Below are 27,205 nucleotides of genomic sequence, written 5' to 3'. Positions count from 1 at the left end.
TTTGATAGTCACCTGTCGGTCTCCTGTCCTTTCTGAAAGCCATAAAGATGACATTAGTCATTTAGATAACTTGTGTCCTCAATTACCATGGGATTACTGAAACTACCATGAATTTAAGAAAATGGTAGAAATTAATCTAATCTGAATTTTGAAGCATTCCTTTGGATCCCCTCCCTCTAAATATATCAATAAACATTAGAAAGTGATGCTCCTGACTACCATACAAGTTTAAGAAGATAATATTGGTTTTAAAGAATTCAAAGCTATAAACAGCAACAGGCTCTTTAACCAAGGCACTGTTAGCCTAACATGTAAACTAGTTGTTCACACTAATCCTAATATTATCACTTAATATTAGCAAATTCTATTTTATTTTTAAAACATATTGATGTAAATACATACACATATCGATTTGTTGTATAAATATTGCAAATCAAAACCTTTATTCACTAATAATTACCAAAAATCGTAGTTCTATCTCCTGTTATCAATGCATTCACATTGCCCGCCATGAACTTCCGGGGAACGATCCTCGTCTGCATGAACCACGTGACGATAACCGTTTTTGGACTTCCGCTGTCGTAACTCTTCTATCTATATGGCGCTGCATGGATGTATAATCGTTCTTCTTCTTCTTCTCTCGGTTTTTGGGTGGATTGCAAACAACTTTAAGGTGTATACCGCCCCCTACTGTACAAGAGTGTGTTTCATCATATCCCCCTATCACCACTTGTGGAATTATACCACTGTGTTTACGGTGTTTTAAATGATTCCCTTCAATCCTTTTTCACTCAAATACTTAAGAGTGGCCTTCCCGATAGCTCTTACCCCCTCACCTTCTGTTCCCAGTATCCCCATCAGGCTCCACTCCCTTACTGCCTCTCTGACCCTGTCTCTTAGTTTTCCCTCTCTGTTTTGTACATGTTGCAGTGTAATTAGGCCTGTCATGATAATTAATTTTGTTGGACGATACATTTTTCTGGAAATTATTGCGATAAACGATAATATTGTCGGCACCGTTTTAAGACCATTTTAGACATAATGATAATATATAATAATAATTCAAGTACATCCTTTCAAACATAACTTTTTATTGAACATTCAACATTGCAAATGAAATGTGAAATAATATTAAAATATATAAATTATATATAATAAATAAAACAAATTAATTAAATTATAATAAATTAATTAAATCACACACAACCAAACAATAAATTAAATAGAGTCAGGCTGGAAAACAGAGCTCTCTCTCTCATATATATATATATAAATAAATAAATAAATATATATAAATAAATAAATAAATAAATAAATATGAGCACACATTATCTAACAAGCAAAAAACTCTTTAAAACAACAGTCAAGTGTACAGTCCACTGTCAAAGACCCAGATGCCTCAACAGGCCATATCCAAATCAGTTTTTCTAAGATTTCGAGCAAGGAACACCAACATGTTTGCATTGTCGGGCGGGGACTCTCCATCTCCAGCTGCCGTGTTTGCTCCCAGCTGGAAAAACGGAGTGGGGTGGTTGTGTTTTAGGTGGTTTAAAATGCGTGGTATTGCCTGCTTTTGCCGCTACCTTTTTTAAACCAATGCGACACACCGCCCGGCTCATTCAATTCCGTAGGTTCGCCTCGTTGATTTGGTTTGAATCCAAAATACTGCCACACCGGAGAATCGAGATGTGTAGTTAGGTTTTGTAACCAATTCCATTTCACTTTAAATTCCCCGTGAGTAAGTCACACGTTGTCTCCCGCTTGTCGCTATATTATTAATTTGGCTGCTACGCTGCTGCACGTGCACGCAGAGTGTCCTGACCTGGCTGTGTGTCAGCCCCGCCCCTCACAGTACGCCTGGCAGCCACAGCGCTCCAGGCTAAAATGCTGGTCACATCTTTATGTAAACGGCAATTTATCGAGCTCAGAAAAGTTATCGATTCCATTTTTATTTATCGTACGATAAGTCAATTTATCGATTATCACGACAGGCCTAAGTGTAATATGATATGTTCCACATTTTCTTTAACTCCACAGTTCCTAGACTTGTCACTATTACTTACTGTTACTTTTCCCCATGACATAGAGTAACATTCAATGCTGTGTGATCCAGTCTGAGTCTATCATGATTTCCTCCATTCCGTTTCTTTCTTTATAAATATTAATTGTGATTGTCTTTTGAACTGCCTTTCTGGTCTTTCTCCCACCTTTTCTGCCAGATCTCCATCCCTTTTTTCTTAATTAGTGCTTACTTCTCCTTTTCCAAGTTTAACTGGTAATGTTATTTCCTTTTGGAGTGCACGTTTTGCTCATTTGTCAGCACACTCGTTCCCTTTCACCCCCTCATGTGCAGGCACCCAGCAGAACTGAAGATCTATATTGCCTCTGTGAAGACTTAACAAGCTATGATTAAGGTATATGAGTAATTCTTCTCTGACAGTTGTTGTTGACTGTATGCTTTTTAAAATGGATAATGAATCTGCATATCAACACCCTATGTGGTCTGACCTCTTCAACCCACTGCAATCCTATTATTACAGCCAGCATTTCTGCTGTATACACTGATAATTGATCAGACGCTCTTTTTTAAATCGATATTTTAAAGTCTGGGATATACAGGACTGTCTCAGAAAATTAGAATATTGTGATAAAGTTCTTTATTTTCTGTAATGCAATTAAAAAAACAAAAATGTCATACATTCTGGATTCATTACAAATCAACTGAAATATTGCAAGCCTTTTATTATTTTAATATTGCTGATTATGGCATACAGCTTAAGAAAACTCAAATATCCTATCTCTAAATATTAGAATATCATGAAAAAGTATACTAGTAGGGTGTTCAACGAATCACTTGAATCGTCTAATTAACTCGAAACACCTGCAAGGGTTTCCTGAGCCTTGAAAAACACTCAGCTTGGTTCAGTAAACTAAATCACAAGTATGGGGAAGACTGCTGATCTGACTGCTGTCCAGAGGACCGTCATTGACACCCTCCATCAGGAGGGTAAGACACAAAAAGAAATTTCTCAAAGAGCAAGCTGTTCACAGAGTGCAGTTTCAAAGCACATCCACAAAAAGTCTGTTGGAAGGGGGAAATGTGGCAGGAAACGCTGCACAACCAAGAGAGATGACCGCAGCCTTAACAGCATTGTGAAGAAGAGTCGCTTCCAGAATTTGGGGGAGCTTCAAAGACAGTGGACTGAAGCTGGAGTCCAGGTATCAAAAGTCACTGTTCACAGACGTGTCCGGGAAATGGGCTACAATAGCCGTATTCCCATGGTCAAGCCACTTCTGAACTCAAGACAACGGAAGAGGCGTCTGACTTGTGCTAAGGAAAAGAAGCACTGGACAGTTGCACAGTGATCCAAAGTCCTCTTTTCAGACGAAAGCAAGTTTTGTATTTCATTTGGAAGTCAAGGCGCCAGAGTCTGGAGAAAGGCTGGAGAGGAGCAAAATCCAAGTTGCTTGAAATCCAGTGTGAAGTTCCCACAGTCAGCGATGGTTTGGGGAGCCATGTCAGCTGCTGGTGTTGGTCCACTGTGTTTCATCAAGCCCAGAGTAAATGCAGCTGTGTACCAAGAGATTTTAGAGCACTACATGCTTCCGTCTGCTGAAAAGCTCTATGAAGATGAGGAATTCATTTTCCAGCATGATCTGGCACCTGCCCACAGTGCCAAAACCACCAGTAACTGGTGTACTGACCATGGCATTACTGTCCTCGATTGGCCTGCAAATTCCCCTGACCTGAACCCCATAGAGAATATGTGGGGTATTGTGAAGAAGAAGCTGAAAGACACCAGACCCAACAATGCTAATGAGCTAAAGGCTGTTTTTTTAATTGCATTACAGAAAATAAAGAACTTTATCACAATATTCTAATTTTCTGGGACAGTCCTGTATATACCAACTCCAACACACTCTTCCTTGTTCTTAGAACCATCTGTGTATATTTTGAGGTATTTGTGATAATTATTGACTTAATTGCACCTATACACAACCGTAACGCTTTATATTGTAATCTATCCATTTTTAGTAATGACGTTTTTGCTGCTGCTGCATATATTATACACCCGTAATCCAGAGTTGTCCTCATAATTGCCCAATAGATGTCAATTAGTGCCTGTTTGTCTGCCCCCCAGTCACATCTTGCCACCCTCTTAATAGGTTCAAAACTTTTTGGGATTTTGTTTCCAAATGTTTAATATGGGTTTTCCATGTACATTTACTATCTAACCATAGCCCCAGATATTTAAATTCATTGACCTCATTCATCGGCTTTCCATATGATGTAAGCTTCTCAGTCTCCATCTTGCGTTTATTTGTAAATGTCATGAAGCAAGATGTGCTCGCTGACAGTTTGAAACCCCAGTTGTATGACCACTTCTCCACTTTCTTTATAGCTTTGCCTATCTTCTCAAACACATATGGAACATTTCTTCCCCTTATCCATATCTCCCGTCATCTGCATACAACGCAGATTTGATGCATCCGTCCAACTTAGTCAATATGTCATTTATCATAATGTTAAATAATATCGGGCTGATTGAACTCCCTTGGGGAATACCATTTATATATTGAACTCTTTCGAAACCTCTGCCCCTACTTGAACTCTGAATTTCCTGTCTGAGCCATGATCCTGTTACTTCCACTATTACTGTTACCTGTCACTTAATTTGATGAGTAACCCATACCTCCACATAGAGTCATAAGCCGATTCAATGTCAAAATATACTATTGCCATAACCTCTTTCATTTTCAGTGTCTTTACACTGTATTCCCACCTCATTACTCACTCTAACCAAAGCATATTGTGGATCTTCCTTTGCGAAAACCACTCTGAAAATTACTCAGTAACCCTCTTTGTTCTAAGACATGTGATAGTCTATATGTCATCTTCTCCATCCATTTACACAAGTGTGATGTTAATGCTATGGGTCTGTAGCTACTCAATACCTTGTTTTGTTCTTTAATAGCTCTGCTTCATTCCTCATTCCACCACGGCACCACTTTCCTCCTACCCTCTGTTGTTATTTTTGATATAGTTGTATTTGCTGCTTCTTTAATGTGCATTGTGATTTGATTTGAGCACTCCTATATACTTCCTTCTAAAGCTAACAATTGTGCTATGTCCTTACAGCAAAGTCTACATTTCTGTCTGCTTTACCAAAGTACCACCTGGTAAATACACTCCCTTCCTGTCTTCATACGTTTGTGTTGATGATAGTGAAAACTGGGTAATGATCGCTTCCTATGGTACAGTCACTTTTACATTCCATTCACACGATTTAACTAAACTATCCGTCACAAGTGTGAGGTCCAAACATGATTGTGTCCCCCTATTCACATCTATTCTTGTTTTTTGTCCATCATTAAGGCAAAACAGGGATCTTTCCTCTAACATTTGTTCTACAACATCCCCATTACTGTCTGTTTGAATGCTTCCCCATAGGCTGTTGTGAGCATTAAAATCACCACACCACACTTCCCTTCTATGACTCGTCCGTGCTATTGTCTGTAAAGTTTCAATGTGAAGATTTTTACACGGTTTATAGAAATGTACAAGCTTTATGCTTCCTTCTTTCATTGGGCTGCAAATTTCTACTATGACACATTCCTTGTCTTCAGGGGATGGAACTATGCTATTGGGTAGTACATGTGTTTATAGGTCCTGCCCTCTGGCCATACACACCAGGGATTTTGGGCCCCATGAAAATATATCACATTGGGCCCCACCACCAGGCCCAGGCCACGCCAACCAAGCAAAATTGCTGTAACAACACCTCCAGAACCCAATCGACTCATTTATGCTTTAAATAACTACCTGTACAGGCTTGCATCTATCTTGTAGTCAAAAACTAACTGCACAATATTTACTGACACTGAGCTGTGAAAATATAACACTTATGGGGGGACAGGGCTGCTGAGCCTAGAGATGGATCTGTTGGTCCTGGCACCAGGGGGAGGGACAACTGATTCAGCATGATAGCTGTCTAACAGAAGTTAAATCCATTTCTTACTTATTCTGACAATCTAATTAACCCAAAATAAAAGAACCCAATAAAAAGAGTTGTTAAATAATAGAGAAGTCACGTTGTAATATGAAGTCACGTTGTAATAACAATAACTAATCTAACTAACTAACTAACTAACCTCTCTCATTCAGATTAATATTGTCGGGTGTTCTTTTTCTGCTTTGCCAAAGGCCATTGTGTCAAGTGTCCCATTTGGGTTGACGTATGTAGTTGTCCATCTCGCACATGCGCAGTACAGATCGGGCAGGGGGGCAGATCATGTTGGCAGATCGGTTAGTGACAGAGGTAATCGTCGTAACCAGCAAACTTCATCCGCTTCTATCCAGCCTTTGACACTTGGAAAACGAGCACATGTGATACTGGTAAGGATAAACTAATGTTAATATATATATAATATAATTTCACATACCGAAACGTTAACGCTTGTCTGAGTATATCTTCCGTTGACTCTGGCTGTGACTCTTACCGGCTGTTGATAGCCCTTATAAGCTAACGCTAGCATGCTTTATTCAGACATTAGCTTTAGCTTTTAGCCCGCTTCAGTGTTTCTCTAGGATGGAGTCATAGCAGCGGTGCTAAGGCATGTGGGCCCAGCATAATGTGAGCGCGGAGCGTGTGGAATTTTGCGTGCGAAGTGCGCCCCGCCAATTTGTTTCTATGTGTCTGCACAAGAAAGGCTCTTGAGGCCTAGTACCAGGGCCGGTTCTAGACAATTTGCTGCCCTAGGTGAGATTTTAGGCGACATTTTATATGTAAAGAATAAATGAAAAATCTCTACAAAAGACAAATACACTGCAGAAACGTATTGACATAGGTAATAGACGTCAAAATGGCTTCAAATGTATTCAGTATTGTATGAACATGTTTGAATTGGGGGGTGGTCGTCACATCCTCTAGGGGGGTCCGGGCAATGTCTCAAGATTTAGCAAAAATACACCTTTATTGAACATACAGTAACACAAATACTACAAATCCACATAACAAACAATCAAAAATGAAAAAGGGTCGCCACTTATTATTTTAAGAAGAAAAAAAAAGAAGTTTAAAAAAAATTATATTATGTAATATATATATATATATATTTTTTGTTACCTGGCTGGCACCCCCTAGCAGCGGCGCTCATATTTCAGCAGCGGCGCTGCGCTGCCACTATTTGTATATAGGGGAAACATTGCGCTTGGAATTATGGGTGGCTAACGTTACTACAATCCGGTAGCTCCGTTAAGAAAATGTAACGTTATTTATGGGAAACGTTAGCCTACATGTGTCTGGCCGTGACTCTGACTGAGTAGGCCGTAAAAGCTTGCGCTAATGATTAGCATGCGCTAATGTTTAGCATGCTTTATTCAGACCACGCATTATCAAGTGAAGAACACTCAGAGCATATATTTCTCAACACAACATTAACTGTAACGTTAAATGTTCTTAACTGAGCTAGTGGACTGTAAAAACACTACCCACCCATGATTCCAATTCGACTAAAGGCTAAAGTCAATGTCAATGTCAAGTCAATGTCTTAGCTTAGATGGCCCTGTGGGCCATCTAAGCTAATTTAGAGATGGCCCTGAGCCCAATAGAGATTGCCCTGAAAAATTTGCGCGGATGAAATGGCGAAGCACACAAAATGGCGACGTCAGAGTTCCCATTAGCCGGCAAATCTAAATCTCTTCGGTCAAAATCATTTCCCTTTAACGCAATACCGCTTCAGTTGCGCCACTTATGTGACAGACAAGAAGAGTATGTGACATAAAAGAATAGTCAATTATAATGTCTAACACTTAATGTGGAGAAAGAGATGTCCTGTATGGGTTGATTGTGCGTTGATCTGTTCAGGTTAGAATATCACTTGTAGCTATTTTAATTACCTCTCAAACTACCTAAACTAGTTATAGATATGTTTAGTTTTACTGTCGGATCACTCATTACCGGATCCGCGAGCTGCATGATACTGGCATAATAGATTGCCCGATCGGGCAACAAGCAGGTGAGGCTTCATTGCCCGAGCTAAATACTAGATGGCCCCGGGCCATCGGGCAGTCCTTAATGTCGAGCCCTGCAGACAAACATTAAGTATCAACTTTACCTTTTCTTAACTGAGGCTTGGTGGCCTGTAAACAGTATGAACAGGCGGGCTGCGTGTTTTCTATTGTAAATAAATAGATAAGACTATGAATTTGTATCTATTACCAGAGTAGAAATTCTGGTGTTAAACGTCAATTTAAGGACAGAGTAAGTGGGCTTCTTTCATATTGACGAGCGACTTATATTTTAATTTTCGAGTTCAATTGATAAAGATATTGTAAATGTAACTTTAGTTTACAACATTGTGTCTTATATTTTTACATCACCAAAATGTTGACCACTGTCCTAAAATAAAGTATAGGCTTTGAGTAACGAATTTAAGTTTAATGTTTGATATATTTTGAATATTTCAATGATCTTCTTGTAGCTTAGACACTTTGATGGCTAATTAAATACTAATGAAAGGTTTTCTCTTTTAAACTTCAGGGAAGCAGCCATCTATTCCTACTGTTCTACCCATGTGGATGATCCTGTGAATGGGCATTGCTTGTGGTAAGTTTAAAAAAATAAATAAAAATGTCATGAGGGTATGAATTTGTAAATTGTATGTTTTCTGGTTGCGCATACAAAACAAATCATTACGGAGCTTTCAATACTCACAATAACTCGATAGCATGTCTGAATGTAAGGGAGGAAACTTATACAAATTGTCACCACCCCAAATTGATCATGTTGTTGATAGTGCTACAGATGCGCTGCGAATAAAATTAGACTCTGTTGCTCCTTTGAAAAAGAAGAAAATAAAACAACATAGATTAGCTCCATGGCATAATGCCGAAACCCGCAAAATAAAGCAAAAGTCGAGACAACTTGAAAGGATATGGCGTTCCACTAAACTTGAAGAATCTCGTTTAATTTGGCATATTACTCTCAATGAATATAAGAAAGCACTGCGTAAAGCGAGAGCAGCCTACTACTCTTCATTAATAGATGAGAATACAAATAATGCAAGATTTCTTTTCAGCACTGTAGCCAGGCTGACAGAGAGCCACAGCTCGACTGAGCCTTCTATTCCCATAGCACTCAGTAGTAATGATTTTATGTGCTTTTTTAACGATAAAATTGTTACTCTTAGAAACAAAATCAATGACCTCTTGCCTTTGACCAGTATAGTATTATCAACAACTCCCGGAAACGTAAGTTCTAATATTACACTAGATAGTAAACTAGAATGCTTTTCAGCCATAAACCTTGAACAATTAAATTAAATGATTCTCTCTTATAAACCATCAACGTGTATCTTAGACCCGATTCCAACTACGCTGTTAAAATAAGTTTTTCCATTAATTAGCACTTCTTTATTAAATATTATGAATATGTCTTTATTATCAGGCTATGTTCCACGATCATTCAAAGTAGCAGTGATAAAACCGCTTCTTAAAAAGCACAACCTCGATCCAGAGGATTTAGCCAATTATAGACCTATTTCTAATCTTCCGTTCCTCTCAAAAATTATTGAGAAAGTAGTCGCAAAACAGCTGTGTGATTACTTAAAAAACTATGATTTATTTGAAGATTTTCAGTCTGGCTTTAGAACACAACATAGCACAGAGACAGCTCTGGTTAAAGTCACAAATGACATTCTAATAGCCTCAGACAAGGGACTTGTATATATTCTTGTCTTGCTCGATCTTAGTGCTGCATTTGATACTATCAACCATGATATCCTATTGCAAAGACTAGAGCACTTAGTTGGCATACAGGGAACTGGTTTAGGTCCTATCTATCTGAACGCTCTCAGTTTGTACGTGTCAACGATGAATCTTCCATGCAAACCAAAGTTAGCCATGGAGTGCCACAGGGCTCAGTGCTTGGACCTATTTTGTTCACACTATATATGCTTCCGTTAGGCAATATTATAAGGAATCATTCTGTAAACTTTCATTGTTATGCGGATGATACTCAACTTTGTTTATCAATCAAGCCTGATGAAATTAATCATCTAAATAAAATTCAAGACTGCCTCAAGGACTTAAAAACGTGGATGACCTTACATTTTTTGATGTTAAACACGACCAAAACTGAAGTTATTGTACTTGGCCCGAAGAATCTACGAAACAAATTATCTAAAGATATACTAACTATGGATGGCATTAATTTGGCCTCCAGTGAGACTGTAAGGAATCTTGGTGTTATATTTGATCAGGATTTATCCTTTAACACCTATATAAAATCAATTTCAAGGACCGCCTACTTCCATCTACGTAACATTGCAAAAATCAGGCATATCTTGCCTCAAAATGATGCAGAGAAACTAGTCCATGCAATTTACACACGGCATCTATTGCACGTCTGTCTGTCCTGGGAGAGGGATCCCTCCTCTGTTGCTCTCCCTGAGGTTTCTCCCATTTTTCCCTTTAAACTGTGGGTTTTCTCTGGAATTTTTTCCTTGTACGATGTGAGGGTCTAAGGACAGAGGGTGTCGTATTGTCATACTGATATTCTGTACAAACTTTGAAGTCCACTGAGACAAATGTAAAATTTGTGATATTGGGCTATATAAATAAACATTGATTGATTGATTGATTGATTGATTGAAATGGAGGAAGCATACCCTACATACACTTAATGATTTAAAGCCTGGAATTGGTGATGGGTATGATGTTTTAGAATAATTTGAAACGGGTACTACTGATCAGTTGAAGGATGATTTGCCATCTGAAGAACTTTCTGATGAAGAATCAACAGTTTCAACAGATTTTGAATTAAAACTTGCCTCAGTCCTACTTAAATTAGAAAATGATTTTCTTGTATGAAGTGCAGCTGTGAATGAGCTTCTAGAAGAGCTGCAATATTTAATTGGTACTGCCTCTGTGCCAGTTACCCAAAAGACTATAATCCACTTCTTACAAGATCGCAATTGCCAAGTTGATGAATCAGTTGTGAAAGAGTTGGCCACTGAACTTTGCACTTCAAATCCCATTCAAGCTGCAATAGGAAACCGTGGAATTCACGGAAAAAATCCAGATGATTGTTACCAAGAATAAGCTGCTTTTCATCGTCAGAAAGCTGAGTGCATGGTATAGGGAACATTACAGAGCCTATGAACTGAAACAGTGTCCTACAAAGAAGGTGGAACTTCTTGACTCAAATGAACTGACTGATCCATACCTATTGGCTGACTATACAGTTGGGGGAATGCGGCTAATAACTCTTAAAAGATACACGTAATGAATTAAGACCCCACGGTTTGATGATTGATAGGTGTGTGGGCTGTCTTTCATTTTGACACACAGAACAATGTTATAATAAACATACATACTGTATGTTAAATGGATATATCCGCCTTCTTTCATTTATCTTTCAATTCCCACAACAATATACATAAAGAAATGGCATATTTTGAACATAGTTCGAATGGTGATTAATCATGATTAATTAATTTTTAAGCTTTGATTAATCTGATTTAAAATTGTAATCGTTTGACAGCCCTTATATATATATATTAGGGCCGGGACTCGATTAAAAAAATCAATCTAATTAATTAGAGGCTTTGTAATTAATTAATCGAAATTAATCGCATTTTTAATCACATATAAATATTTGACCTGAGAACAGTGAGAAGTAATTTTTTTCACATGGATTTTAGTATACCATTGAATAATGACTGAATACATAAGCTTAAGCAACAAAACATTGTTTATTTTTTTCAAGGTGGTACTTAACCAAGACCTACAGCAAAGTAAAAATGTTGCCATAAAGTGTAGCAATAGCATATTTAGGAATAGGCTATAGCACATTTCAGAGATTCAGGTAGCCTATAGGTAGGTAGACCTTCTGTAAACTATAACACTTTGTTTTTTAAGTAAAATACAATACTTTCAAGTACATTCAGAACATTGGAAACCCTGACTATTAGAAAACATCTCTCTGTTGCTTCAGAGGCCATAACAGACTTTGTTGATCTACCAACAGTTGATTTAAAAATGGGTGTGGGTCCTTGTACTCCGAGTCGGGCTAACGTCCACGCTAGCTTCCATGCTAGCTGCTATATGTTTTGCATTGAGGTGATACTTGAGGCTTGATGTGCTGCGGTGATATGCGAATTCCTTTTTGCATAATTTGCAAACAACCTTGCTCTTATCGACGCTTCCATCCGTCCGTTTTTTAAAACAAAATGTCCCATCCACGGGGCCAACCAAAGCGGTCTCATCAGCTTCTTCGTTCACGTTTGACTATTGTTCACTGTGGTTTGTTGTTGTCTGAAGTCATGAACGTTAGTTCGTGCTCCAGTATAATCGGTACCCCTGAAACTCATCCAGTGAGAAACGTTCCACGGTGCAAAAATAAGTGCGATTAAAATGCGTTAATTTTTTTAACTCGTTAATTTTTGTGTAATTAATTAATCTTAATTAACGCGTTAAAGTCCCGGCCCTAATATATATATATATATATATATATATATATATATATATATATATATATATATGAACTTTGTATGTAATACTTTGTAAAGTACAACACAATGCAATTTGAAAAGAAAGAATGTATTGAGTGTACACCTGCATTTCAATAATTCCCTCTTCACATCCTTCTTTCTCTTAGAGCGCCATGGCTGATATTGGACCACCTGTTCGATTGCTGATCATCTTGAAAGACCACAACAGCGTCAGACTGGAGCTTCAAAATGGGATTCCCAACTCAATGGAAGAGCTCATTGAGGAGGTCAAGAATTCATGTGGATTAGAAGGTTACATAAGGCTACAGTACAAAGACACTGATTTTGGGAACACATTTGTTAATCTTACATCTACACATGCGATTAAAGATTTAACAGTGATCAAAGTTGTCGAATTAGACCCGGATTCTACAACTGTGGTCTTGTACCCAGTTGAGATACCATTAAATAGTACCCCTACAAGTGGACTGTACAGTGAAGACTCCTCCTCTGGATCTGTGAATACAGATGACACAGTACTACTTAGCGGCTCTTCCTCGGAATCATTAAGAACACAGCGGTGGCCTAAAGTGTTTCCAATCCCGGTCTTCTCCTATGACACAGAATGTCAATTACAGAGAGGAAATGCAGAGTACACAAAGAACCAATCTAGACTGACACCAAGCTCAAATCATCTGCAGAGCTTGCTATGACCTCGTTGAAGACCAAGTCTCAAGAAGAGTCCTACCCTGCGAATAATTTAAAGGGAGCCAGGCGAGCTGAGGCCAACCATTTTCCTTCCTTGCCGATTGGTGAGACTCCAGAAAGCATGGAGCAAGAGACAATTTCCCTTTTGGCAGAGCAACAGAAAAGAAACAACCGGCAATCAATAAAAGAAAAGATGGCGAAGGCGTTTGGATACCGAAGACAAGAAATAGTGCATCAGAAGCCAAGCATTGAAGGCCTCTTGGAGCGGTGGCCTGCACTTTTTCACATGGAAGAGGTCATTATTTTGATGTAAGCCTGTAGTGGAGAAGAAATGAGGGCCCAACTAACTAACAACTATAGACAGCCAAGGCAAATATGTTGACGTTTTATTTTTACAATATCAATATCACAATATAAGCTTTACATCTATTACTTTTAGTGTCTTTATTTGGTGGTGGTTTTCAATAAATCTGTGGATTAATTTAAATGTTACATTCATACAAGCTGACTTGGAGTACTTTTAATTAAACCGTTGGCTCTTTATAAAAAATATGTGTATTATAAATTCTCAGTGTTTTTTGTTTCCTATGCTGCTTATATTTTCTAGGTAAATGCTGAGTTCATAACAACAACTCCATTGGAGACAAAGTTCTTGGCGCAGTTGGACAAACACTCCACCAAACTGCTGCAGGTCATCAGGAGCAGGGGAGGAGTTGTGAAACAGAAGACCACCGGGATCTTGCAGGTTTTGGATGAGGTACCTATGAATGAGTTTATCTGTGGGATCAGTGGCTGAATCATCCTTTTTTTTGCATTTGATTTATATATATATATATATATATATATATATATATATATATATATATATATATATATATATATATATTATAAAAAACTGTTCTTACTGAGACTGTGGACATCGCCATCAGAAGAGAATGCATCCTCAAATCTCTAATGATCTACCTGGGTGAACCTGTTGACCATCTCATCAAAGAATTCCAGGTAAGACCTCCCACTCACTCACAAGAAGTTTGTTCATAAAAGAAAAATAACATATTTGTACTGCATGCAAATAACTGCTTGGTTAGAAAGCTAGTCATTTGTGATGACCTCCTGAGCTTTCCTCTTGGGCCGACTGAACTGAGAACTTTCCTTTTCATCTATCCACTATAATCTTGTATTTTTAAAAGGTAGCTGCAAACTTGGGGAAACCTTTGCGCCTCAGGCCTGTTGAACTACACTCTGTGGTCCTCATCCATTTCCCTTTTGTTTGCATGATATGCAGGACACTGAGGCTGGAGAACTCGAGCAGGCAACAATGGCAATCTTTGTCATTGGGAAAGAGGATCAGTTTAATCGTCCCAAAGACGTCAAGGTTCTCATCGAAGGAACAGAGTTCCTCAGCGGCTTGCCCTCGGTTGCGACAGCTTTTGCCATGCTCTTCGGGCTCATATACGCACTGAACTTAAGATATCCGAAATAACTGCAATCCACTTTTGAAGTTGTGGAAAAAGTCCTGATGGAACTTGAGGGGAAAAAGATGAGCCCAAAAGTGAATAGACTGAGAACCCAGCTGTTCATCCCAGAGTAGACACTTTGTTGCACTCACTCAGTTACCATTGTTACATGGTAAGGTTTCTAAAACCAAGGTTTTATAATAATTATGCATTGTAAAACATTTACGAAAAAGTGTTGTGTTCAGAAGTTGCACTTACAGTATGACCGATTTTCACTGTAGAAGTTATGCATGTCTAATCATTTTCAGAGATTACATGTCTCACAGGCGCAAGTTGTCAGTGTTGCTTTAAAAAAAGTGTGCAGTAGATAATAAGGACAAGTCTTTTTTCTAAGAGTTTGATGTTTGGAAGCGGCACATATTACTGCAACTAATAACTGGTACTTATTAACATTTCTAAGATCAGGTAATGGCTGCCTCAGAGGCCAAAGCTGGTTGTGTGAACAACTTGTTTTTCATTCAAATAAATGTGCTCTGGAGTTAAAATATACAGATTGATCTGAAGAAATTGACTGTTTTACTTTTATTAGTGTACCTTTCAGTTGCATTGCACTCCTTAAATGTGTTTGAGACACTTTAGGTAACAATGTGGCTGTCATTTGATTAACTCTGAAAATACAGTTTTTAATGAATAAATCACATGAATTGAGTTACAGGTGTCCCCTCAGCTGTGCAGACTTATTTAATAATATGGTAGGAAATTGTGGAGTAAAATTAATATCTATCTTGTACACACACACACACACACACACACACACACACACACACACACACACACACACACACACACACACACACACACACACACACACACACACACACACACACACACACACACACACACACACACACACACACACACACACACACACACACACACACACACACACACACACACACACACACACACACACACACCCACACACACTTTTCCTCTACTGATGAGAGGACGACAGAGGGGACTAAAGTATTTCTTATTTTTCTACATTGACCTGAATGTATTCTTTATTCTGTGTATTTGTGGACTGAAATATAGGTTTTTATAAAGTTTGTGATACATATATTTGCAGTCACTTCATTATACGTTAAATACATTTAATTCAAGCTAAGATAAATTAGCCAGTTAGTGCTCTTACCTGTGTGCCTCCTTCAAACAGCATTATAACCAGATTGTATCTTCAAACGATAAGTACCAGTTATAGCTACTTGATTTTAGATAAACAATTGAAAAGACAAAATCAACCAGCTAATGTATTGAAAGACCAATCTTTATTTTAAGGTGCCTTTTCTTTAAACCTTCAGATGTGAGATATTAGTTATGCAGTAATAGTATTGACAGTACAAAAATACTGAGCAACTTTAGTTGAGTTAACTTTATATTTCTTATTATCTAAAAAGCATTTATTACACTCATTTTTCCCACTCATATTCACAGTGTGTACAAATTGAGACTGTATTTCCCGTCAGGTGTCATCTCTCTAACCGGAGTACTGTTTTGGATGAAACGGCTCCGGCACAAACATTACAACATACATCAGATTCCCCAATAGTAGGTGTAGCAGTACGTACAGCAAGTTGCATTACATAGATTGTTTTGAACACACCCTCAAAATAGCATTGTGATTATATTACTGGATGGAAACTGAAAGCACGGGAACATTAATAAACTACATAACAGAAAGTATGACTAACAATAATGAAATTGTGACAGTAGATATGTTTATACTTTATATTATTTACTGTACATGTTTTATTTAGATTTAATTATTGTGATTATTCTTTATTCTTTCTATCTATCTAAATCTCACAATGGGGTAGGTTACAGGAACTTTTCATCAACAGATTGCTTTAGTCTGGCTTAACTCTTCACTGATTGGTTGCACACACTTTAAATGTACTGGCTATGCAAAACAGAAGGTGGGGCTCATTATCATATTATAAAACGCGCGTTTTTGACGCGTAAAAAACTATTCGCCCGTTTAAAACGCGCGTTTTAAACGGGCGAATAGTGGCACTTTAGGCTTTCGATATCCATCTGTGCACAAATTTATCTCGTGCCCTCAATGGTCATGTGCGCGTTCGTGTGTGTTGGAGGAGGGACTCTGTAAGGAAGTCTGAAGGAAGAGGCAGATTTTTTCCGGTTGTGTATTTTCGAATTCTAGCGCACTCGAGCTGGTTTCTCCATTCTTACCTACCCTACCTTTAACTCTTTTTAGGGTGCAGCTATATGTTTTATTTATTTCAAAGTGGGCCCATTTTAATTATATTTTGTTCCTTCAAATGTGCAGTGGACTCTCCAAGTGCTGTGTTTAATTTATTTTAAAGTAGGTCTGTGTATTATTTGTAATTCTCCTTTTAGGAGTTCTTTGTTTCTTATTAGAGGTTAACAGTTTTATATAATGTAAATACATAATAAATGCAAAAAAAACAAGTTTTTGTCTATGATATAACAATAAATACAACTTTATAAGCTATCAAGCTATGAAATATGTTTTGAGGCTCCAGACACATTTTTTTGGGGAAAAGGCAGCAAAATGGCTGTGTCTGTTACTCGGTCTATTGTAGTTTACAATACATATCGCACTCTAGAAAAAGATGGGCATATAAATAGAATGATAAGTAAACCAAATGTTACTTTTCCTCAAAACCAACATCCAGAATGTATATCTTTCATATTTAAATGTATTCAGGGTTCCTGCAGGTTTCTCCAACTCAAATGTAAGACTTTTTAAGACCTTTTTAAGACCACTTTGAATAGAATTTAAGACCTATTTCACGGCAAGAAAGTATGAAGGAAAATTGCTATGAAAGAAGAAATACGTCCCATAATTACTTATAAATAAATGTATTAATGTTCAACATAAGAACAATGACTGAACATAACAGCATAACAGTACAGAACTGTGTTAGCCAAAAAGTGTGTGTGTGTGTGTGTGTGTGTGTGTGTGTGTGTGTGTGTGTGTGTGTGTGTGTGTGTGTGTGTGTGTGTGTGTGTGTCTCTGTGTGCTTGTGTGTGTTCGGGCTGTGCAATTAATCGTATTTTAATCGCGACTACGATTTTGGCCTGCCACAATTACAAAAACAGCATAATCGAAAAAAACAATTATTTAGCTTTGCTAGGTTGTGACAGTGACAACATATTTAATCTAATTAATTTGAGTCTAATTTATATTTATTTATCATATTTATATATGTTTAGTAGCTTGTGGAAGTGCGCTCAAATATATGTTGATCTTGTTTATTGGTATTTATTATTTTGATATTATTTATTTAAATATATCATTTATTTAATTAATTTTTGTATTGCTTTTTCAGTTGAATTATACGTTCAGGGTAATCAACAGTTAAAAAGATAATGTTCAAATTATTATTTGTTTTAAAGTTCAATAAATGGATGTTTTCAAAGTTAATGAATAATCCTATTTAATAATCGTGATATCAATTATTGACCAAAAATAATTGTGATTATGATTTTTGCCACAATCGAGCAGCCCTAGTGTGTGTGTGTGTGTGTGTGTGTGTGTGTGTGTGTGTGTGTGTGTGTGTGTGTGTGTGTGTGTGTGTGTGTGTGTGTGTGTGTGTGTGTGTGTGTGTGTGTGTGAGAGAGTAACAAGAGCTATATTCAGAGCTCTGCTGCCTTGGCTAAAGTCTTTCATCATTGCTGTTGTATGATTGGTGTTTAACTACGGTATTTAGCGTCTACAGCACCTCCGCTTTTAGGGTTGACGTAGACCCAAACGTCGCCCGGAGGTCCCCCGGTGTTGTTGCGGGAGCTGCTGCACAAGCTAACGCTAAACTACCTAACGCTACATTAGCAAAACAAACGCTGATTTATTTTGCAAAAGGTGCAGCAGGCTTCAAACACGTTCCCCTCCACTGGTTTCAACCAAGCACTAAATTCGATGTTTTCCAACCAAATACGGTTGAACTTACACTTCCCCATATTTATTTGTAAGTAGATTCGAAGATACATGAGTTTCTGACTGCTGCTAGCTGAAGCTTGGTTGCTAGGTTACTAGCTGGGTGTTCTGCGATAAGAGGCCGGGGGAAACAAAGTCAGTGATTACTGGTTCCATGTTGATTTATTTCAATACAAGTTGTTGGGGGGAACTGAAAGGCTATTATCGTACTGGTTACTTTGCAGCCCGGACATTTTCCCCAAAACACATTTTAGACGCGATCGCAACACAGAAGTACCTTTCAAATCCGATCCTTTTTAAGACCTTCTAAATCATATTTAAGACCTTTCTTATTTTTTTGGTCATATTTAAGACCTTTTTAAGGCCTTAAATTCAGATTATCAAATGTAAGACTTTTTAAGACTTTTTAAGACCCCGCGGGAACCCTGGTATAATAGAGGACAGCAAAATATGGCGTTACAGAGGGATTGTTGTAACAAAAATTACTACTATCTGGCCCCATGATTATAAGACCTCAGATGTGCTGATATGTCAAAATGTTTTACATCCATTTGCAGCATCCCATCCCTATGCTTATTGGTTATTGTGTATCTACACACGCAGTTGCAGTGTGCCTAACGAATGTGATGTTTAGTTCTGTAGAGAGTAATACCTCATGCAGTTATTGCTGTGATCCTAGATTCTTGAAAAGGGGAACTCCTCTCCACAGATGACACATTTCTGATTTGGTCCAATTAACTAGTTGTCGCCTTCTGATCGACATGCCTGTAAACAAAATAGTTTTAAACTACATCACAAGCGAACAATTATGTTACTGTAAGTCACAGGTTCTATTTTTAATATTGTTACTAGGGCTTTCATTCGATTAAAATATTTAATCGCGATTAAAGGTGGGGTAGGTAAGTTTCAGAAAGCGGCTCGAGTGGACTAAAATTTGAAAGTATGCAGCCAAAAAGAATCCGCCCCTTCCTTCAGACTTCCTTACAGAGCATCTCCTCCGCGAGAGCAGGCTGCAGTAACGTTACATATCAGGCAAAGCTAAACACATTTAGGTTAGCAATACTACACAGCCAAAGCAACTCCGATATTGACTCTGGTTTGACTTCTCCTAGTTTCCACTTTCTTTTTGTTCTTAATTTGCTCCGTTACATTTTTTCTTTTGCGACCAGTAGACGATGTTGAACCTAACTCTGCCAAGGTGAAAGTGGCCGCCTGTTGCTGGCGAGTCATTGAAGTACTACTGCAATGCACGCCCAATGACGGCACGAGATAAGTAGTAATATTCATCCCGCTTTGGTCTCATTAGTATGGATAAAAAGTGACAGGTGCTGTGAGAGGTCACACCACTCCCTACTTATGCTAATGAGCTAAGTCCCGCCTCCCCTTTGATCGAGGTGTGAGATCTCAAGTAGGTGTGATATCCCAAGTAGGTGTGAGATCCGTCGATAGGAGGGGGATGATGTGTATTCACAGGTGTGAAAAGCCCCCACTGTTGCGCCTTATGGTGTATAATAAAAAATGTTTCAATCACGTATGCATAAAAAGCGACAGGTGGGCCCGCTCCCAAGTGTGTGTGTTTGTGTGTGTGTGTGTGTGTGTGTGTGTGTGTGTGTGTGTGTGTGTGTGTGTGTGTGTGTGTGTGTGTGTGTGTGTGTGGGTGTGTGTGGGGACCTTCACTGATGTCCTCCCAAGGAGGTGTGTGTGTGTGTGTGTGTGTGTGTGTGTGTGTGTGTGTGTGTGTGTGTGTGTGTGTGTGTGTGTGTGTGTGTGTGTGTGTGTGTGTGTGTGTGTGTGTGTGTGTGGGGGGGGGGGGACCTTCACTCCTGAGCTATAGGTGCCTGTCTTAACACCCCATGGCCCTGCAGTCGGCCAGAGGCTGTAAAAGTCCTGGAAAGCAGGCAGGCACCTCGTTTGAGAGATGACTGTGTGTGTATTAGAGAGCCTGAGGAGACACATTTTTACCGCCCATGCTTGACTGTTTATCTGTGCACTTTCAACTGTATGCAATACAACACAAAAATGCCCAGTGCTGCTAAGAAATAAGTTCAGAAAGCTCTGAAAGCTCTAACAAAAGTAACTCTCCAGGTATTTCAGACAGAGTATGCGGATTCGGTCTGATGAGAACAAAGAAAGTCTGCACACACTCCCTTACTGTCACACTTTCCTCTTACCAGTGTCTGTAAAGGTGGAGGAGACTGTCTCCCCCCTTCCTGCCATCTCTCTCTGTTTCTGATGATGTGTAAAATATACAAAATAACGTTTTATATACTTACTCTCTTGTTAAAACGCGATGAAGTTTGCAGCGTAAGCCAGCCATCAGTATTCTAGTTTTTAAGGCTTTGCATACCTCAAAGTGTGTCTAAAAGTGTCTTGGCAAGAGGAAAAAAAGCCAAAATTCACCTAGGCCATTAAAAAGAAACCGAATTGCTGCTAAGAAATAAGTTCAGAAAGCTATGACTCCAGTGGAACACTGTTAGAGTCAAAAGTAACTCTCAATGTATTCAGAAAGAGTATGCAGATTGGGGCTGATCAGAACAAAGAAAGCACCTTCCTAGTCAAAAGTTAGTCTGCACACACTCCCTTACTGTCACCCTTACCTCTTCCTACGGCTGTCAGGCCTTTTGGTGTGTGTGTGTGTGTGTGTGTGTGTGTGTGTGTGTGTGTGTGTGTGTGTGTGTGTGTGTGTGTGTGTGTGTGTGTGTGTGTGTGTGTGTGTGTGTGTGTGTGAGCCTGGCCCTGCCCCCTCCTTCCCTCTTCCTGCCATCTTATCACTAGACAGAGGGGGGAGGGGTTCTCTCTAAAACACAGTGTCTGTAAAGGTGGGGGAGACTGTCTCCCCCCTTCCTGCCATCTCTCTCTCTGTTTCTGCTGATGTGTGAAATATACAAAATAACGTTTTATATACTTAATCTCTTGTTAAAAGGTGATGAAGTTTGCAGCGTAAGCCAGCCATCAGTATTCTAGTTTTTAAGGCTTTGCATACCTCAAAGTGTGTCTAAAAGTGTCTTGGCAAGAGGAAAAAAAGCCAAAATTCACCTAGGCCATTAAAAAGAAACCGAATTGCTGCTAAGAAATAAGTTCAGAAAGCTATGACTCCAGTGGAACACTGTTAGAGTCAAAAGTAACTCTCAATGTATTCAGAAAGAGTATGCAGATTGGGGCTGATCAGAACAAAGAAAGCACCTTCCTAGTCAAAAGTTAGTCTGCACACACTCCCTTACTGTCACCCTTACCTCTTCCTACGGCTGTCAGGCCTTTTGGTGTGTGTGTGTGTGTGTGTGTGTGTGTGTGTGTGTGTGTGTGTGTGTGTGTGTGTGTGTGTGTGTGTGTGTGTGTGTGTGTGTGTGTGTGTGAGCCTGGCCCTGCCCCCTCCTCCCCCCTTCCTGCCATCTTATCACTAGGCAGAGGGGGGAGGGGTTCTCTCTAAAACACAGTGTCTGTAAAGGTGGGGGAGACTGTCTCCCCCCTTCCTGCCATCTCTCTCTCTGTTTCTGCTGATGTGTGAAATATACAAAATAACGTTTTATATACTTGCTCTCTTGTTAAAAGGTGATGAAGTTTGCAGCGTAAGCCAGCCATTAGTATTCTAGTTTTAAGGTGTTGCATACCTCAAAGTGTGTCTAAAAGTATCTTGGCAAGAGAAAAAAAGCCAAAATCCGCATAGGCCATTAAAAAGAAACCGAATTCCACGTTTTACAAATGAACAGACACAAATGCAGACTTGACTACTTGGCAGTTGATTAAAGCAGATTTGTCCTTTTTCATCTCTCAAAGGTTTGGGTCCTGTTCAACACTGGGTACAGAAATATATTCAATATACAGTCATTTGTACATAAAGATTTTTTAAGTTGTAAGCACTTAGAAATATACATTTGATTGCATTTAAAGTGGCTGTAGACATCTTATCATAATGAAGTAGTTGATTGCACAAATTTGTAATGGATGTAAAATAAAGACGACATTAGCATTTAAATTGGCTCCCTATAAGACTTGCTTTCTCTATGAAATTATGTCTGGTTCTGAGTAGTGTTCTCCCTTTCACAATAAAAAGCCCAAACAGAATACTTTCTGAATCACTGCAGGAAGTAATGTGCTAAAATGCAAATACAAATAGCTTACAGTAGCTCCCAATTAGTTGAACAATTGGAAAACCGCAAGGACTGTGGAAACACCTACTGGCAAAGGATTGTGGATGCAAATTATGCAAAGAGGAAGAAAAAACATTCTATCTAAAGCTATATAACACAATCTGCATATTGACAGTATGATTACAACAAAAACAGTATGCATGTTGATGCAAACAACGATGTTCAGTAAACGATCAATCAAAATCGAAGGATCCAATGTATTTTTAAATGGAGCAGAAATAGAACTATAGTCTCCCAGTTCAAGTATATTGAACAGGGAGTGTCATATTGGACTCGCACTTGACTTTTTAAGAAACATATCCAGAAAGTATCCAATACCATTAAATTCAACTGTCAATGCTGCAAAGTCATACCTCCACTGTATGATTCTATCCCACATTGAATACTGTTTTACAAACTGGTCGTTTGCTTGTGCCACACACCTGAAACCCATAGAACAGCTGTTCAAGAGAGCTATCCAGGTGTTTGACAGAAAGCCACAGTCATACCACCACTTTACCATCCTTGAAAAACACAATTTCTTGAGTTTTTGACAATTTTAAGTCTTTTAAAAGTATGTTTTTTTTAAATAATATTTACATGGGCTGGCCCCCCTCCCCTTGGGGCAATTCATCCACAGAAAACACTGATTTCACTGTGTCCATAAACAGAGACGTCTTGGCCCAAGGAGCAAAATAAGCAGCAGTAGTACTGCAAGATTCGGGTGTCCAGAATGGCGGTGATGATGGTAGTCCAGGAGTTTGTTCCTGGCTGCAACTCGCGGGGGGGGGAGACTTGTTTTTTCTCAGATCCATAGCTAGTTTTCAAACTGTCGTCTTAGTGGGGTCCTTAGTTTTAGATGCTTTGCTGAGTGGATGGAGGGACTTATTGCGTTGAGTGGGGGGAGTCATCTGTAGAATTGAGAGTTTTTTTCACCAGTATAATGTCCCTCGCTGTTTGAGTCTTTTTTTTTTTTAAAGTTATTTTTCATCTATCATTTTCAACCAAGCAGCAAGAGGTCAAATTTAAGAATAAGTAATAGTTTGTCACAATTTGACGGGGAATAGTCAGAGCGCAATGTCACATCTTAAAGACAGCTTGAACTGGATAAATGGTTAGTCTTCAAACATACCGTACGTTCTGCATGTTAGTATATCTGGCCAATCGGTTTAGACCCTACTACCCTAGACGCATGCTCTCAATAGGGAAGTCACGCTTTGGGAAGAGGTGTTTCATTTCACAGATCCACCTTGATTCTTGTTGTGCTGGCTGAAGGAAGAGGGACGGGGGAGGAAAATTCAGAGGATGAAGAAGCAGAAAAATAACTTGTTTTGTAAAACGGGCAGCACGTCAGTTTCAAGGAAAAGATGACACCGTGTTTATGCATGACATGCAAAATATCTTGAAGCCCTACAACCACAAAAAAAAAAAAAAAGGTACAAGTATATTGTGTTAAAAATATGGCAAAAAGTCGTAATATTGTATAATGTATTGTTTCATCGAAACAGTGTTAAAATCACAAACTTGCCTTTTAGAGTCGCAGTCTTTTACAAAAACTCTGTTTTGTTAAGAGCTACCAAAACATAGTAAACATCGCAATTATTCCCAAAACAAACAGGGAATGGGGATATCGATAACATATTTTAATGTTTAGTTTTCTTCAGGGCCACCGTAGTGCACATTAATGAACACTTTAAAACAAAAATAATGCTTACAAGTGTAAATGAGCCGGATTTTAGCTTTGAGCTAATTTCCATCTATAGTCCCGTCACATACAGCATATAAAAACATGACATTTATATATATATACAGCAAAAATAAAATACATGATATGCAGAAAGAGCATGAGCAGCATATAAGTATTTACCACATGGCAGTACAATGTAGCAGCTATGATATATAAAGTGCAAGATAAGATAAAAAGCGCTACATAAAAGTGCAAGAGGAGATACCCCTGTGTTAAAGTGCATTTATTTAGCGGTGATTACACGTCTGTTTGTTGCTCAACCATTCTTTAAATTGACCTTTAAAACTATTGAGAGTGGGACAATCCCGTATCTCAGTTGGGGGGCTATTCCACAATGAGCTGCCTTTAATGGAGAGGACATTTTGTCCAAAAGGTGGTCCATCTGTGGTGGACTTCACAGTCTCCTCTGGTTTCTGACCTAGTGCTGCGTCCAGTGTGTTTTCTGTGGATGACTTCCCCCAAGGGGGAGGGGATTTTCAAGGATGGTACAGTGGTGGTATGACTGTGGCTTTCTGTCAAACACCTGGATAGCTCTCTTGAACAGCTGTTCTATGGGTTTCAGGTGTGTGGCACAAGCAAACGACCATTTTGTAAAACAGTATTCAATGAGGGATAGAATCATACAGTGGAGGTATGACTTTGCAGCATTGACAGTTAAGAAAAGGTCTAATTTGTTTAAAATGTTGCAAGTTGAATTTAATGGTATTGGATACTTTCTGGATATGTTTCTTAAAAAGTCAAGTGCGAGTCCAATATGACACTCCCTGTTCAAGATACTTGAACTGGGAGACTAGTTATATTTCTGCTCCATTTAAAAAATACATTTGATCCTTCGATTTTGATTGATCGTTTACTGAACATCGTCGTTTGCATCAACATGCATACTGTTTTTGTTGTACTGATACTGTCAATATGCAGATTGTGTTATATAGCTTTAGATAGAATGTTTTTTCTTCCTCTTTGCATAATTTGCATCCACAATCCTTTGCCAGTAGGTGTTTCCACAGTCCTTGCGGTTTTCCAATTGTTCAACTAATTGGGAGCTACTGTAAGCTATTTGTATTTGCATTTTGGCACATTACTTCCTGCAGTGATACAGAAAGTATTGTGTTTGGGATTTTTATTGTGAAAGGGAGAACACTACTCAGAGCCAGACATAATTTCATAGAGAAAGCAAGTCTTATAGGGAGCCAATTTAAATGCTAATGTCGTCTTTATTTTACATCCATTACACATTTGTGCAATCAACTACTTCGTTGTCTACACCCACTTTAAATGCAATCAAATGTATATTAGGGTTAGGGTTAGGGTTAGGGTTAAGTGCTTACAACTTTAAAAATCTTTATGTACAAATGACTGTATATTGAATATATTTCTGTAGCCAGTGTTGAACAGGACCCAAACCTTTGGGAGATGAAAAAGGACAAATCTGCTTTAATGAACTACCAAGTCGTCAAGTCTGTATTTGTGTCTGTTCATTTGTAAAACGTGGAATTCGGTTTCTTTTTAATGGCCTAGGCGGATTTTGGCTTTTTTCTCTTGCCAAGATACTTTTAGACACACTTTGAGGTATGCAAAACCTTAAAAATAGAACATTGATGGCTGGCTTACGCTGCAAACTTCATCACCTTTTAACAAGAGAGTAAGTATATAAAACGTTATTTTGTATATTTTACACAACAGCAGAAACAGAGAGAGAGATGGCAGGAAGGGGGGAGACAGTCTCCCCCACCTTTACAGACACTGTGTTTTAGAGAGAACCCCTCCCCCCTCTGTCTAGTGATAAGATGGCAGGAAGGGGGGAGGAGGGGTCAGGGCCAGGCTCACACACACACACACACACACACACACACACACACACACACACACACACACACACACACACACACACACACACACACACACACACACACACACACACACACACACACACACACACACACACACACACAACACACACAAAACCGGCCTGACAGCCATAGGAAGAGGTAAGGGTGACAGTAAGGAAGTGTGTGCAGATGCGGTAAAAATGTGTCTCCTCAGGCTCTCTAATACACACACAGTCCTCTCTCAAACGAGGTGCCTGCATGCTTTCCAGGACTTTTACAGCCTCTGGCCGACTGCAGGGGCATGGGGTGTTAAGACAGGCATCTATAGCTCAGGAGTGAAGGTCCCCACACAAACACACCCCCACACCCCCACACACACCCCCACACACCCACACACAGGGATGCAAACACAGGTATGGTGAAAAAAGAGAGAACTATTCGAAGCAGAAAAAAAACAGCGTAATATACCGTCTGACAAAGGCCTGTGCTATAATGCTTCAATTAACTGGCTATTCTTTATAATATACTCAGATCAGTAGGAGACAGAGATGTTAAGTTATAAATCAAGGGGTTTTACTATTATTATTTACAGGTAGATATTATCGAGGGCGTAACTTTGGTTTAAGAAGTGGGGGACACACAAAACAGGGGGTCCTCCGCAATGAAACATATCTATTATCATTATATACAATGAGAGTGCAAACTTATCTAGTATCCTATCCATATGAACCTGTTTATTTGTGGGGGGACCTCACCTCCTCTAGGGGGGTCCGGGGGCATGCTCCCCCGGGAAGATTTTTTTCTTTAAATTGAAGTTAAATGCATCAATCTGGTGCACTTTGAGGGCAAAATTAAGAGATGTA

General features: G+C 38.9%; 2 long non-coding RNA genes across 2 annotated transcripts; both read left to right on the top strand.

Moving 5' to 3' along the window:
• Positions 1-6,162: 6,162 nt before the first annotated feature.
• On the top strand, positions 6,163-13,175 carry LOC307038295. The gene is made up of 3 exons (XR_013807943.1): positions 6,163-6,397; positions 8,544-8,609; positions 12,663-13,175. It is a non-coding gene; the product is annotated as an uncharacterized lncRNA (long non-coding RNA).
• Positions 13,176-13,302: 127 nt separating this feature from the next.
• On the top strand, positions 13,303-15,368 carry LOC307038296. Its single transcript, XR_013807944.1, has 3 exons — positions 13,303-13,512; positions 13,811-13,960; positions 14,113-15,368. It is a non-coding gene; the product is annotated as an uncharacterized lncRNA (long non-coding RNA).
• The last annotated feature ends 11,837 nt before the right edge of the window (positions 15,369-27,205 follow it).

The sequence above is a fragment of the Notothenia rossii genome (assembly GCF_949606895.1).
Source record: "Notothenia rossii genome assembly, chromosome: 4".
Lineage (NCBI taxonomy): Eukaryota > Metazoa > Chordata > Actinopteri > Perciformes > Nototheniidae > Notothenia > Notothenia rossii.
This window is presented reverse-complemented; position numbering and strand designations above follow the sequence as displayed.